This window comes from Ictidomys tridecemlineatus, chromosome 10 (genome assembly GCF_052094955.1).
Source record: "Ictidomys tridecemlineatus isolate mIctTri1 chromosome 10, mIctTri1.hap1, whole genome shotgun sequence".
NCBI lineage: Eukaryota > Metazoa > Chordata > Mammalia > Rodentia > Sciuridae > Ictidomys > Ictidomys tridecemlineatus.
Genome location: NC_135486.1, coordinates 94,610,635 through 94,625,424, shown reverse-complemented (window position 1 = coordinate 94,625,424; position 14,790 = coordinate 94,610,635). Strand labels below are relative to the sequence as shown.

General features: G+C 42.9%; 2 long non-coding RNA genes across 15 annotated transcripts in view; one reads left to right on the top strand and one right to left on the bottom strand.

Annotated features, from left to right (window-relative positions):
• Positions 1-14,790, bottom strand: part of LOC110599002 (uncharacterized) — a 112,632-nt gene that overhangs the window by 58,229 nt on the left and 39,613 nt on the right. Inside the window, exon 6 of one of the 13 annotated variants that reach the window (XR_013426730.1) lies at positions 2,619-2,848. The exons of the other annotated variants lie outside the window; for them this stretch is intronic. This is a non-coding gene — a long non-coding RNA (uncharacterized LOC110599002). Of the gene's footprint in view, positions 1-2,618; positions 2,849-14,790 lie in introns of those variants that run through there. 13 annotated transcript variants of the gene reach the window in all.
• LOC144367388 (uncharacterized) lies at positions 197-13,916 on the top strand. Of its 2 annotated transcripts, none has more exons than XR_013426732.1 (2): positions 197-491; positions 12,896-13,916. It is a non-coding gene; the product is annotated as an uncharacterized LOC144367388 (long non-coding RNA). The 2 variants fall into 2 exon arrangements; XR_013426731.1 differs by lacking the exon at positions 197-491 and adding an exon at positions 745-957.

Genomic DNA, 14,790 nt, shown 5'->3' with positions numbered 1-14,790 from the left:
CCCAAGTCTTTTTATTTATTTATTTTTTATTTTGAGACAGTGTCTTTCTGTTAGGGCCTGGCTAAGTTACTGAAATTGGCTTCCAAATTGCAATCTTCCTGTTTCAGCCTCCCAAGTCATTGAGATTACAGGCCTGAGCCACCACATCCAGCAAGGAGCTAGGGATCTGTTTTCTTGTAAGAAGAGGAAGAGAGACCAGAGCCTGCTTTTTCTCTCTCTTTTTATCTTTACCTCTATCCCAATCTCTTGCAGTCTCCCTCTATCTCTGTCTCTCTCTCTTTCAACTTCTCTCTCTCTCCATACACACACTTTTCCCTCTGTACACACACACACACACACACACACACACACACTTACTTCTACCTCTGACCACACCATGTGAGGCTGTGAGGACACAGTGGGAAGGCAGCTGTCTACAAGCTAAGAGGAGGGACCTTTTCAGAAACTGAATCTGCTGCACCTTGAACTTGGACTTCTCAGCTTCCAGAACGGTGAGCAGCAAATGTCTATCATCTAAGCCAGTCAGTCCTTAGTATTTTGCTGTAGCGGCCCAAGTTGACTAAACTATCATGGATTGGTGCACCTTTTCTGTAAAGGGAAACACAGACAATGTTTTTCCACTTTGAAGGTCAGGCTGTCTGTGTAACAATTACTCAACTCCACAGTCCCAGTTTGAAAGTGGCTGCGGGCTTTAGGCAGATGCACAACCACTGCTGGTACTTTGCCATCCCCTGTGTCCTAGATAAACAAATCATGTAGTCCTCTCTCCTCAAACTTACAACCCCTCTCAGTTCTCTCTCTCTTTGCTGAAGTTCTGTTCCTCTGAGGAAACAGAGGGAATAGAAGAACTTCTACCATCCCTTGCCATTACATCTTTGTACCTGTCTCCTGTCTCCTTGCTGTGGATGGACTGCTCTGGCTCCCAGGTGAGGCCAACAGCCTCTTTGCTGACCCCAGGTAACTGCCCCAGCTACTATGCTGTATCTCTTCTACATCCTCAGTTTCCCTTCTCTGTTGGATTGTCCTACAGATATAATGATATTGCTGGAGCGGGGGAGGCGGTGGGGGCGGGGAGAAGAATTCTTGATTTAACTTCTTTAGCTACTGACTCATCTCTCTCATTTCCTTTGTGCTATTGTTCCTAGTGTTCATCCTCTCAGTCTCCTGCCAAACTACGAAAATCACCTTCTTGTCTCGTCACTCCATTGAAATGACTCTGCCCTCAATCCTCGTAACCTTCATCTTGCTAAATCCTCCAATTAGTTCATTGCATTCAACTCTCTTAACCTACTAGCAGACTGGCACTATCTGATGTCTCTCCCCACTCTGCCTCCCTTGGCTTCTAGAACATGATACTCTTGGTTTTCCTCTTGCTCTTTGGACTTCTTCATCTTCTTTGATGGTGAACATTCCAAGGTCATTTCTACCTGAGGACCCTTGCACTTGCTTCTCTGCTTGGAGTGCTCTTCCCAGGCAACCATGGAAGTCTCTCCTTCACTCCCTGTGACTGGAATGCCACCTTCTTGGTGAGGATGACCACAGCCACTCTCTCCAAAATTGCAACGCCATGTCCCAATTTTAAGTATCCTTCAATTTTTTTTTACTTAATATTTAGTTCAATCTAACACAGAATCTCTTTTCAGTATTTGTTTAGTGTCTGTGTCTAAAAATTTAAAATATTTAGCTACCTTAACTAAATCTATTTTTTGGTAAAGACCAGATGAAGGACATCTTTGGAAAAATCTAGAGAGTTGTTATCATAGCTACCAGTATACAGGGGAACCTAACAAAGATCAAGTCAGGCAAGGGGTTTATTTCCTTCTTTTTCTTTTCTTTTTTAACATTGGGAAGACATTGATCTGTTTTCGAACATATTCTTTGACAGAAGCTATTGACTTCTTTCCTTGGGCCTCCTGATGCACCCAGGTTTCAGATTCCAAGTGTGTGATCTTCTGTTTAGACTTTTGGGGGCACTGAAGTATGATCCCTATAGCTCCTTTCCTTTTTTCCAAGTCACATTCTACCCCAGAAATTGGCTTTCCAAATTATTCCATGCAATTCTAGAATCATCTTTCCATGGCTTCAAAAACCCCATTCAGTTCTCATAACTCAGTCCATGGATATTGAAACTCCACAAGGAAAATTTGATTCAAATTGGCTATGTCTGTTTACGTAACATGTCCATCTAGATTTCTCTGCCCTTTTAGGTTTGTTTTGGGGTATGGATATGAGATCCTGGCTGGGGTCCTCTATGGCAAGCGTATTTTTCCAGTGCCATTTTTATTGGCAGAAACTTTATTATGCCAATCTAAATGGACTGATGAAATTATTTTGAAAATAATCTTTAAAGGTAATCAATAATACAGGTCTGACTTAATGGAGATCATTTTTCTCACTCCCCATCTAGCAATTCAGACTGTCAATCATAACCTGAAAACAGTAAATGTGTTTTTTGTACTAATAAGAAAAGGAGTCTGAGAAGCAGAAAAGCAAGAAGAAAGTAGCACTCTAGGCAGAAGAAACAAACACTCTTCACTCAAAAACAGAATGAGGGGCACAGATCCCAGGGAAGACTGAAAGAGCACCTTTATTAGCATGATATGATCCCCACGGGAGGCCAGCCACATGGCCTGTCCCAATTCAAAAAACTACACTTTCCCTGGACCTACCTGTTTGTGGTGTTGGAGGGCTTTTGCAGACATGGTACAAGTCGGGCCTATAACAGCTCAAACAACTATCAGTCCAGTGAAAGGATTATTCAGAGTGGTTGTGTAAGATCTTATCACCAAGACCCTTTTGGTTGATTGAAATTTTTCATTTTCAGTGGACTGTGGCAGCAGGGATATTCCTGAGAGGTTAGAACAACAAGGTTATAATAAAATGAAGACTGTTCTTCAGTTGATACCTGTTAGAATCCACTAAGAAGTCATTCGATGAATTTTCCAGAAATATTTTTACAATCTTGCTAAAATCAGCTCAATGCTCAATTGTCATTGCCACAAGGAAACTTCCATTACCTGCTGAGCCAGATGACATTACACACGCACACACACACACACACACACACACACACTCTTAACACTAGAGTTTTTCTCATACCACTCGTCACAACAAAACTTAAATAGCTACTTTGGTTATGTTTTGACTTATCGAATGCCTTTGCTAAACTGAAAATCCACAAGAGCTGGGATCATATGTTCTCAATAAACTTTATGTCCCCCATCACAGAGAATGGTGGCTTGTGACTAAAGGAAGATGAAACATTGTCTTTTTTTTTTCCTTTTTCTAAACAAATATTTTGAAGGGTTTCATCCCTATTCTTGTATTTTATCAAACCTGGCTCTTTCCTAAGGACATACCCAGAAATTCACTGCAGGGAAGAGACTCATTTTCCTGAGAGCTCCCGGAGACAGTAGATTTCTTTTTGCCCTCCACATCTGCCTCCAAATCAACACTCTTTCACCTGCACTTACAAGACCCCATTCCCTTAAAACTCTTGCATCTACCCACACCCCCATTATCATCTTTGGCAGCAGTTAACTAGAGATTCCTGGTCATTTTCTCATATTCATCAAACTCTTTAGCACCTGTCACATACTGTCTTCTCCTGCACCCCAAGTGCCTCAGATATTTCAGGAACTTCTATGTTCATTTACCTCGAAGAGTACAACACCTTAGAGGAGAAGGCAAACCAGAACAGAGGAGGCTCCATGTACTACCCAGTCCTGTAGGCTTAAGACCTTCAACCTTCTCCAACTGCTATCTTCCCACCCTGTCAGCTGATGCAACTCATGCCCACACTCACCTTGAAGTGTCTGCCACCGAATCCCTAAACTCTAGTCTTTCTCTACCTGGCTGCTCACCATCCTCACACTTCTGGTCTGCTCATTTCCTGACCTTTGTTCTTTTTCTACTTTAATCCCCAAACTTCAATCTCTTATGTCTTTGTTGCTACAGATATTAATTTTAACCATTAGATGATTAGATAACCATTTTAACCATAGATCTAATCCATGGTCAATCTCTAATTGGGGGGTTCTGCAGTCAGAAACCATCAATTTGCATTCAGATTACACTTTTTATAGCAGTGTGACTTAAAACAAGTTGCTTAACTTGTTCCAAGTTCCAGCTTCAACCAAAGATGAGGAAGAATCACATTATCTATTTCAAAACACTGTTGATGATTAAGTGAAATAATAATGCATGTGAACAATTTAGCTGGATGGCCATCAAATAGTATGTGTGAAATAAAAGTGTGTCACAACTAGTATGATGGTGGCTGACACCACCATATCCCACTTCCTCCCTCCTTCAACAGGAAGGACAAAGAGAATGTTTCAAGAAATGAAGTTCAAAACTAAAGATGGAAAGTAAAGGAGACAGAATTGAGGAAGATATTTTGCTGTTCATTTGAATTGGGTCAGATTGGACCAGTTTTCATGTTCAGAGGTAGGAGAAGATGCACAGCTAAAATAAAAAGGAGAGATTGGTGGGGGCAAAGCCTTGAAGAGAGGGAGGGAGTGTAAATCTGTCTTAATAGATGCCAGTCATTTTCCGTTTTCTCCATAGGGAGAGTCATTCCTTCTGCACAGACCTTTGCTCAGGGATGAATAACATGAGTGCCATAGCTGCACAGAGTAGGTCTCCATTCTTCTGGGAGATGGTTGTACCTGGAACCATTCTATGGCTTAGGAAAGGTGGCCCCTCCCAGGAAGCTGGGAAAAAGAGGTGATGATTCAAAAGGAGTGGTTTCAACACACTCGCATGTGCACAGGATCTCTCTCACTTAGTACCCAAGTGCCCACATTAGGCCTGCCTTCCTTTCTTCTCTCTCTCTCTCTCTCTCTCTCTCTCTCTCTCTCTCTCTCTCTCTCTCTCTCTCTCTCTCTCTCTTTCCTTCTTTCTTTCTCACTTCTTTCACCTTCCAGGACTTCTCTCTATATTTTCTTTGTGTGTGTGTGTGTGTGTGTGTATTCAGATGTGGAGAGGAACCAGGCATGGTGGCACCTGCCTGCGATCCCAGCAACTTGGAAGACTGAGGCAGGAGGACCACTTGAGCCCAGGAGTTCCAGATCCACCTGGGCAACATTGTGAGACTTCATCTCAACAAACAAAGGTAGCTGGAGGGTAAGAACAGAAACCAAGATTAAAAATTCCCCATAGCCTTTCCCAAAAATCAGTGTCATGCATGAGTCACTTGAAAATTACTGAACCTGCAAACCCAGTCTCACATGCAGTTTATGAGGCAACAGGAATGAAGAACTCTCATAAGGAGAGATGGTTCGGTTCATTGTCATAGTCGCAGATCGAATCAACGCAGAAGAGTCTATGACCACAGGTTTTGCAATCCAGCTGAGTTTTTGGAATCCCCTTCCTGTCCCAATCCTTTGGGATGCCCTGCTGCAGCTGGGCTACCTTTGATTACCTGTAGGGCTAGCCTTAGCCACCCCCTTCCCTTATTAAAATCATACTCAGCCCCCTTGAAGTCTTTCCCAGACACCCTGACCTGCACTTATCTTGCTTTTAAATTACCCATAGAGAAAGGAGGCACCTGGGTCAGAGGCTAACAGTGGTGTGTTATATTTATTATTTTGTACCCAGATAGACAGTGGGCCCTTTGAGAAAAGGACTGTGCCCTGTTCTTGTTACTCTTCCATCCCGAGAGACCTGCACTACACACAGTAGAAATTTAATTAAACATTGCTGATAGATTAATTGAGTCTGCTACCTGGTCCTATTGTGAACGCAGGAGCTTGTCTCTCTGAGACCTTAGTACCCTGCTTTGGGAGGGACCCCAGCTAAGTGAGACATGAGAAGGGCCAGGAGCCTGAGCCTTCCACAAATGCCAAGCTCTTCCACGGCCAGAGTCCAGGGGAGACCAGCTTGCCCATGCTCCTCCCCAGGTTGCACGCTCTCTGTGTTTGCTCAGGTCCATTCATCTCTTGGTCTTGACCTTTCTCAGCCTTGAGTTACTGTGGTTTCCAGATCCTGTGATTCTGTATTCAGTCTGCCTTCTCTCTGTAGAAACCCTTTCCTCACCAGGCATAAAGAGAAAGACCCTACATTGGGAATCAGCAAACCCTGGTCCTAGATGAGTTGAAATCCAGGTCCAAGGATTCCTTACTTAGGGTGAGGGTTAGGGTTTGTGCTGGAAAAGTGGGGACTGGACCGGATGTCAACTCCTTCATCTCTACTGGTCACAAGTCACCTGAGATTCTTGCACGTCAATCATTCAGACACCTGGGCCCCCTGCTGGGGATCTGGGTCCTGTAGGCTGGGAAAGGAGCCTAGGATAGTTGTAGATAATAGCTCTTTTATTAGGAAATGCTGGTGTACAAGACTGAAGTGTCTCCCAGTTCTGGTAGGTGCTACTCCTACACCTTAAAACTGGGCTTCCTAATGGCAAACATTATGTGTCACCTCCACGAATTTCCCTATTTGTATTCCCCACGAATTTATGAGCAGGATGTTTTACCTTAAATCATCCTGAGTTAAATACACACACACACACACACACACACACACACACACACACACACTCACTCACAACACCGGTTTTAGCTGATTATCAGTAAAAATCACATTTCTGTGATACTATTTCCCCTTATGTACATTAATATGAATATATCATTTAAAAATTTATAAAATTCACCCTATCACCCCAAACATCATTTCTAATACCACTTCACCAGAATACAAACAACATATTGGAAATGCTACTTAAATAATCCTGTCACACAAGACAAAAATTGCCACCTTACTGGGGTGGGGGAAGCTGTAAGCTATGAGACTGGATGGGACAGGGTGAATGGAGCCCTGAGGTGGCATGGGCTGGGTGTCCCTGGGGGGTGGAGATGAGAGGTGAGAGGGGACAGGCAGCTGCAGCAGTAGGAGCTTTCTTGGAAGCTGGGCACAGTTCTTTCTCTTTCATGATGGGGGTGATGGATGCACAGGAGTTGCTTCTAATTAGTCTTTAAATAACACATTGTCTTAGACACTCCTCTGTATTTAGTTTAATAAAGAAAATAGAAAGACTTGAAAGAGTGAAAAGATGAATTGTTTTAAGAGCTGTGAGCTGAGTTGGTTTCCCCTGAGTAGACACTGAACCCCTTTTATGCCCTGGGTAGGAACACTGCAGCCCAGTCACTCCTGGCTGGGGTGGGGAAGTTGGGGGACTGGGGAGGGGTGAGTTCTGGGCAGTTTCCAGAAGCTTTGTGCTTCTGACCCTTATCTCCGGAATTAAATTGCTGAGTACGAATGAGACTGACACAGAAAAGCTCTGTTTAATCACAGTCCCCAGCTGAAGTCTTGGTGGCATTACTTTGGGAGAAGGGGGATGCATAACAACCATAGCATTATACACCAGTGTTGCTGGTATTGTTGGGTCTCTGTTGGTACTCTCTCTCTCTCTCTGTCTCTCTCTGTCTCTCTCTGTCTCTCTCTCTTTCTCTCTCTCTCTCACACACACACACACACACACACACACACACACACACACACACACCTGCTTTTAGAAGGAATCCTAGTTAAGGTGAGCATGATACCTTAAAAGCAAATCTTATCTTGCTCTCCATCAAGTCCCCTTGCTCTCTGGCTAGTGCACGCTGTCTGGCTAGTGACTCTCCAGGAGGTTGTTTTCTTTGTCACAGCTGCTAAACTTAATGAATCAAGTCAATAAACTCTTTTGACAGCATTTGCTTCTTTGACTCTTGCCTCTTTCTAATCCTAGTGCCAACTTGCAAGCCCCCAACACCATCCCCTCCTGCCCTAAGCTGAAGGCAGACAAGTCTCGGGTCCTGGTGAATTGTGCCATTCTTCAGCAAATCTGAAGACCTTGGCAGGGATCCAGGGTCCCAGGATGCTGGGAATCAAGTTTTGCTTTCCACTTAACACATTAGAGAAGGCATTTGCCTGACTGAGCACTCCCTCTCCGGAGAAGACTATGGTCATCTGCCCCCGAATATGTTCTCCTGTCATTTGTCATTGTTTCTGACATTCAGCCATTTATTCTCTTGGACCTTTCTTTAATCTTCAGTGTTTTGTCGTTAGGAGTTTTCTATAAAAAGCCCAGTCCTGAGCTAGATGTAGTGATACCTCAACATCACACCTAGCAGGGCTTGTCAGTACCTGGCTAAGTCATGGGGACTGATGATATTGGGTAACCCCGGAGGTCAGTTGAGGACCAGAAGAGCAGGTGAGCAGGCTAAAGGTTGTGGAAGGGAGAGACAGCCAGGCACCATGGGCCTCTCCTGGTCTATGCTCTGGTTGACCTGGTTAAGCAAGCACAACTTTGCAGTGTTACCATGAACAAGGGGTCTGTCTAAGCATGGCCTGAGGTCTGGGAGAGAGCAAGAGTCTCTAACCACCCAGGATTCTCTACTTTTGCTTTAAATGTAGAGTAACTACAAAGTTTGGGTTCCTCCAAAATTCCATATGTGGAGAGGTAACTGGGTCATGTGGGTGGAGCCCTTATGAATGGGATTAGTATCCTTTTAATAGAGGCTCCAGAGAGAGCTAGCTGGCCCCTTTTGTGAGAAGATTCTATTTAAGAACCAGAAAGTAACCTCACCAGGTAGTCAATATGCCAGCTCCTTGATCTTGCACTTCTGAACTTCCAAAACTGTCAGTGATTAATTCCTGTTGCTCCATCATCCACCCAGTTTATATATTGTTTCTAGCAGCCTGAATAGTCCAAGAATTGAGATCATTGGTAACACAGCTGGATTCTTTGATTTCTAGGACAATCTTTCCATAAGATAATAAGAAGACTAAAACAGAGTTCTTATATTCCATAAAGGAACTTTCAGACTAGTAACAGAAAAGACAACCATACTGTCTTATCCTTTTTAGAGTGCTGTTACTAAGTACCTTAGACTGGCAATTTATAAATATCATCAATTTATTGCTCATGGTTATGGAGATTGGAAAATTCAAGATTGAATGTTATGATGCAACTCAAAAAGAACAGAGACTCAGAGGAATTGGCTTCCTATCTACCATGATTAGACTTTGCCTATGGTGTGATAAGAATGGTGGGTGTAGTGTCTCCTTCTAAGGGTGAGTAGCACACTGGGAGAGCTGGCCATCTGAGCAGAGCTGCTGAGATTTTTCCTGCATTCTCTGGACCATGAATGCACATTACCAGGTGCACCTGAGCTCCTTGTCCTGCTATTTGACTAAACCAACCCATGGGGCTGATGTCTCTACCTTCAGGGCTTCTGCCAGTCTGAATTCAAGATGGCTTTGATACCAGTGCTTATTATGAACCAGAAACTTAATGAAATGAAAAAATATGGAAGCCATCAAATGCGCAATTATTTTCTTTTGGACATATCCCTAACATCCTGCTTCTTCTGGGTTGGTGGGGGAGGAAGGACCCTCCCTGGATTTCAGGTAGCTACTGCTTCTGTCTCCTGATGTGCCCACCCTTGACACCCCTTTGACATCAATCCTTCTTTATGATTTGGGGAATGTTCCAAACATTCTTTCTGACTCGTAGTAGGAAAAACACAGTTCAATATAAATATGGTGTATATTTAGCATGGCATGTAAATATTTTATGGAATCTAATGTAAATAATGTATATATTTGAAATGTCAGTGTAAATATTTGATAGACTGCAGTTGAGCTGGCAAGTGTGGAATTGAGTATGCTTGGAGCTTGGTCCAGAACCAATGGCCTGCAAGGTCAAGGTCAAAGGAAATCCAAAGGCAACCTGTTTATGATGTATCTGGAAAGATGTCATTCTCTCCTTTTTCCTGGCCACCTTCTTAAGCAATCAACCCTCAACATTTAAATACTCTCAGATGAATATGCAACTCAGAACCAACTCCTCTAGCCCAAGAGGCTGCTGAAAAGAAAGCAACATGTAAGATCCTAAATGACAGCTGAATTCGTTTGTTTGCTTCCTTATTGTCAGTCTCATCTACAGAATGTAAACTTCAGGAAGCTCTGTCTTGCACATTGTTGTATCTCCCTTTCTACAGCTGTGTCTGATACAGACTAGGGCTCTCCATCAGTATGTCCCTGGGTGAATGTATTGATGCCAATCTGAACAGTGATTTCACCAAACAAGTTTCAACAAGCTGCAATCCCTGCCCCATGCTGGAAGGGCCAACATTTTTAATCCATAAATGATGCGAACATTGAGTGTAAGTTTATTCCACTTGATGATAGGAACTAGCTGAAGTTAGCTGTGTGAGGAAATACTGTTGGAATTAGAAGATATTTGGGATCATAGGACTCCAGGGTTTTCCAGGAAGCCTTGGAAGAAGAGATAGGCATATTGCAAGTGGGTGGAAAAGAGAAGAAAAGCCTAAGCAGAAGATGAAGAGAAAATAGGAAGGTGCTAGAATGTTTTTTACTACTTCACAAAGTTTTCCCATGAAGCACTTCTCTACAAACATGATCAGTAAATGTTTCAGGATTAAATGTCACCAACCATTCATTTTTCCAGTCTTAGTGATCCAGAATTTTTTTTAACTTCATATAGAATGCAACCAATAATAGCATTAATAGCAAATGCTTATGAAGAACTTTATAGACAGTTTAGATGGCTTCATGGTTTTTCCCAAACAAGTTCTAAAAGAGAAACTCAGAAGATTATGTGACCAAAAATTATTTAGGCATTTTAAGAAGTCATGTTCCAGCCGAGAGCGCAGTGGGGCCTCCTGTAACCCCAGTGGTTTGGGAGGCTGAGGCAGGAGAATCTCGAGTTTAAAGCCAGCCTCAGCAAAAGTGAGGCACTAAGCAACTCAGTGAGGCCTTGTCTCTAAATAAAATACAAAATAAGGCTGGGGATATGGCTCAGTGGTCAAGAGCCCCTGAGATCAATTCCCGGTACCTCCCAAAACAAATAAACAAACAAAAAAAGAAGTCACATTCCTCTCACCGATGAATATCAAATATTATTAATATCACTGAATATGACACATTCCTCTTCTATATGCTGCTGCTTCTTGTGTTTGTGTGTTGGGCGGGGAGGTTGTGTGAAGATCCAGGTCCCAGGGGAGACAGAATATCTGCCAGAAGGGCACTCTTCTTGGAAATTGGTTTCATTTCTTACAAAATGACAGAGCTTGAGGACTGACATTCCCACTGACTCCACCTGACAGATGCAAGGAGAGAGTAGTTCCAGGGAATCAGCACCATGGTATGTCCCTCTGCTTACATTGTGTGTGAAGCCCAGCGGTTCACTGTACCCAAAGGACTTGTTAGTCTTCAGAACATGGTAGCTGGCTTTGCTCATCAGAGAGGTGTGCAGTAAGGACGAGATAAAGAAAAAAAACATAGAACCCAAACTATTGTCTCCTCTCTGAAATCACTGTTGAAACAGCACAAGGCAATTGAGAATCAGTTCCAAATTGTTTAAATAGTCTTTTCTCAAATTTAGAGTCAAAACCGACAGTATCTGCTCCACAACATCCTCAGAGCCTGTGCTGCCATGTCATTGTGCCCAACAGGAAAGACAACTTCCCTCCACTGTCCTACCCAGTGATGTTCTGAGAAGGTTTGAAATACTCTGTAGACAACAGGGGACCCATCACACAGATTGCACTGATGTCAGAAATAGACCCAAGACCCACACCACTATCTATGGCCCCAATGAGCTGTAGATGAAGAAGGGAAGTGGACACAAGTTTCATCAGATAGAGAGGGAGGTGTGATGTGGACAGCGTTAAATAGTTCTTAATGCCAGGGAAAGTGAGGGGGAATCATCAGAGGCCTGTATTTGCATGTTGGGCCTTTCTCCAAGGACAGCTCTTGGGATCAAGGACACACTGTCCACTACCCCTCCTGGCTCCAGAACCAGGCTCTATTGTCCTATTGCCAAATCATGCCAGATGGAATCCACTTCCTCTTCATCCCATCTTGACTGTGTAGGCTGGACCGGGCACTCATATCACTTCTGTGCATATTCAAATGACTTATTCTTGATGGGTTCAAACTCAGGGAACATTTTCCCAGTGGAGTGACCCAGACTCCATAGCTGGACAGAGCTGAGCATGGGAATCTCAAGCCAAGCAATGTATTGAGTCCTCAAAGAAACCCTGAACTCCATTTCCCAGAGCTCCATTCATAGAGCAATGTATTTTAGTGAAACCTGCAATACCATAGATGTGGACACAAAAGTGTTCTTTTCTATTTCCTTTTTTGGTACTACTTTTGTTTTGTCTCATTTTGTGTGAATATATATATATTTTTTTTTAAAAAAACAAGCAATATATATATTGCTTTTTGTTTTGTTTGTCTCCGCCCAGTACACAGAAAATTCAAAGGGAAGAGTACTTTTAGGTTCATTTGAATAAATCAACATTAAAAGAGCAACTACTGTTTGCTACACTTACTTTGCCTTTGGGGGTTGACACAAGCAAAACATACATTTAATGCTTATATGGCAGGTGCTACCAAAAATATAGCATAAGGAGCAATAGGAGCAAGGACAACAGGTTCAAAACAATTCCCAGAGGGGAGTAACTATCTGGAGAAGGTGATACCAATGTTTCAGTTGACTGAGTTTCTGTGTTTGTTTTTAATGGGTGTGACCCTTATACACTCTTCAGCCAAACCCAGATTCAGGGTGAGAGAGACCTAGGTTCAAAGTGGCAGCTCTGCGGCTTACCATCTTCATAGGTCAGGATGAGCTACTTGCTGTCAGGGAGAACCCTCAATTCTCGACAGCCTGTCATAGTCAATGCTTACTTCTTGCTCCAAACACAGTCCAGGGGCAATTCAGTGATGTTCTGTTCCACATAGTGATTCATCCTGCTTATATGGATCCTCTTATTCCAGGGCCTCATCTTCCTCCGCATTAAGTTACAGACAGGGAAAGCAGATGCTTTTAAGCTGCCTCTATCCACAGGTGGCTCCTATCTCTCCTGCTTACTCTCCATAGGTGACATTGAGGCATGTGGCCCCGCCTGGATGCCAGAGGATGTGGGTGAGTGCTATCAGTCTCTGCCATACCAGCAAGGTCAGATAAGCCAGGATACCAAACCTCTGAACACCGGATGCAACTGCAGTATCTGAGACTGGTAAAGCAAGGACTCCTGTGTCTGTCTGTATGAAGCACCTTCATACTTCTTTGTGACCTGGGAATACTTTAGTAATTTACTGTTACAGTCACAACAGTCAGCCACCAAACAAGGCTTTTTGAAGTACCAAGCTGATCTAGGAATATAGCTATGGACCAGAGAGGCTGTGTCCCTGATTCAATAGAGATAAACAGAAATCCCATCCTCAGAAGCGAGGACAGGTTGAGCACCCCTTATTCAAAATGCCTGGGACCAGAACTCTTTCAGATGGAAGGCATTTTTTAGATTGTGGAATATTTACAGGTACATAGTGAACTCTCTCAGGGGTGGGATCCAAGTCTATACACAAAATTCATTTATATTTCATATGTCTTATACACATAGGTTGAAAATAGTCTTATGTAATATTTGAAAGTAAATTTGTGTTTAAAAACGTCTTAAGGTTCAGAATTTCCCATTTGAGGCCTCGCATCTGTGCTCAAAACCTTTTGGATTCTGGATTCTCTGATTAGGGCTGCTTGACCTATACAATATATTGAAGGGTCCTCTAACTTCAAGAACTCCTGTGAATTATATGTATATGAAAGAAGTCTCAAGCATTTACAGCCTCCTTCAGCAGATTAATCCATGGCTGCCTTTAACCTTCAGGTCTTATGTGTTTTGGGGGAACATTGAAATGCTCCATTTTGTCATGTGTGGGGATAACAAAAGTCATAAGGTATGACCTTGCCCTGCTGTTTCGTTTCCAGAGTATGAGGTTGTCTGTCCAATATGAATTACTACAGATACATTTCCTGGTACGACATGCCTTGAAGATTATATGCTTTCAACTCTAAGTATAATTGGTTACAAGAAATAAAGGTTCATGCTATTTTATAACATATTTCTCATAGCCTGTGGCCTTTTGTCCCCCTTCTCCCGCTGAGTGCACAACTGTTTCAGAAAAGAGATTAAAACCTCAAAAGAATCTGAGTGTAATCTCCGAACATTTGGATTTGTCAGGAAAGCTCTGTCTCCAGAACAGGCTGGATACTGTTACCCTGCACCACATTTGTCACCGAATCTGGAGTGGCAGTGTTTTTTTTGCAGACAGTCAGGATTTTTTTTAAAAAAAGGAAAGATAAAATATCTGGATGTCCTGTGGCGCTCACAGTGCCCAGACAGCAGCGATCTCTGACAATGCTAATCTCTGGTGTTAAGAGTGTAGAACCATAAACTGCCCCTTTGCAAACTGAAAATGAGGACATTTAAAAGAAATCAAAGAGCAAATATCCAACAAGCCATACCTCTTCCATCATCCATTCTGCTGTCTGCATAATCCTTCATACTTTAGTCTGAGAGATCACTTGAAATTCTGGGGGCCTCTCAGCCGATTATCTGCAGCAGTCCAGGCTTTGAAGTGGGGGCTGCTGGCATCTCATTACTGACAGAGATCAAAACCCAAAAGCTGCAGAGCCGTTCCCGCCTGTAGGGCCTCATTCACACATCACAGAAGCACTAAATTATCAAAGTCAGGGACAGTCTTTATGGGCTACCTACCTGCTAAGCCACAAACAGCCCTTTCCACCTCCTCCTGTCCTTCTCTGATTTTTTTTTTTTTACTTCCCTTTCAGCTGGCTTGAATTCCCTCTGCTTTTCCTAAATTGAGGCATGTTTATTAAAGACAGCAATGACAGTGTATGCCGAAGTTCAGGACATATTTTTAACACTTTTGAAAAGGAAAAAAAATTAAACTTCCATGAGGCTTCTGAATAGT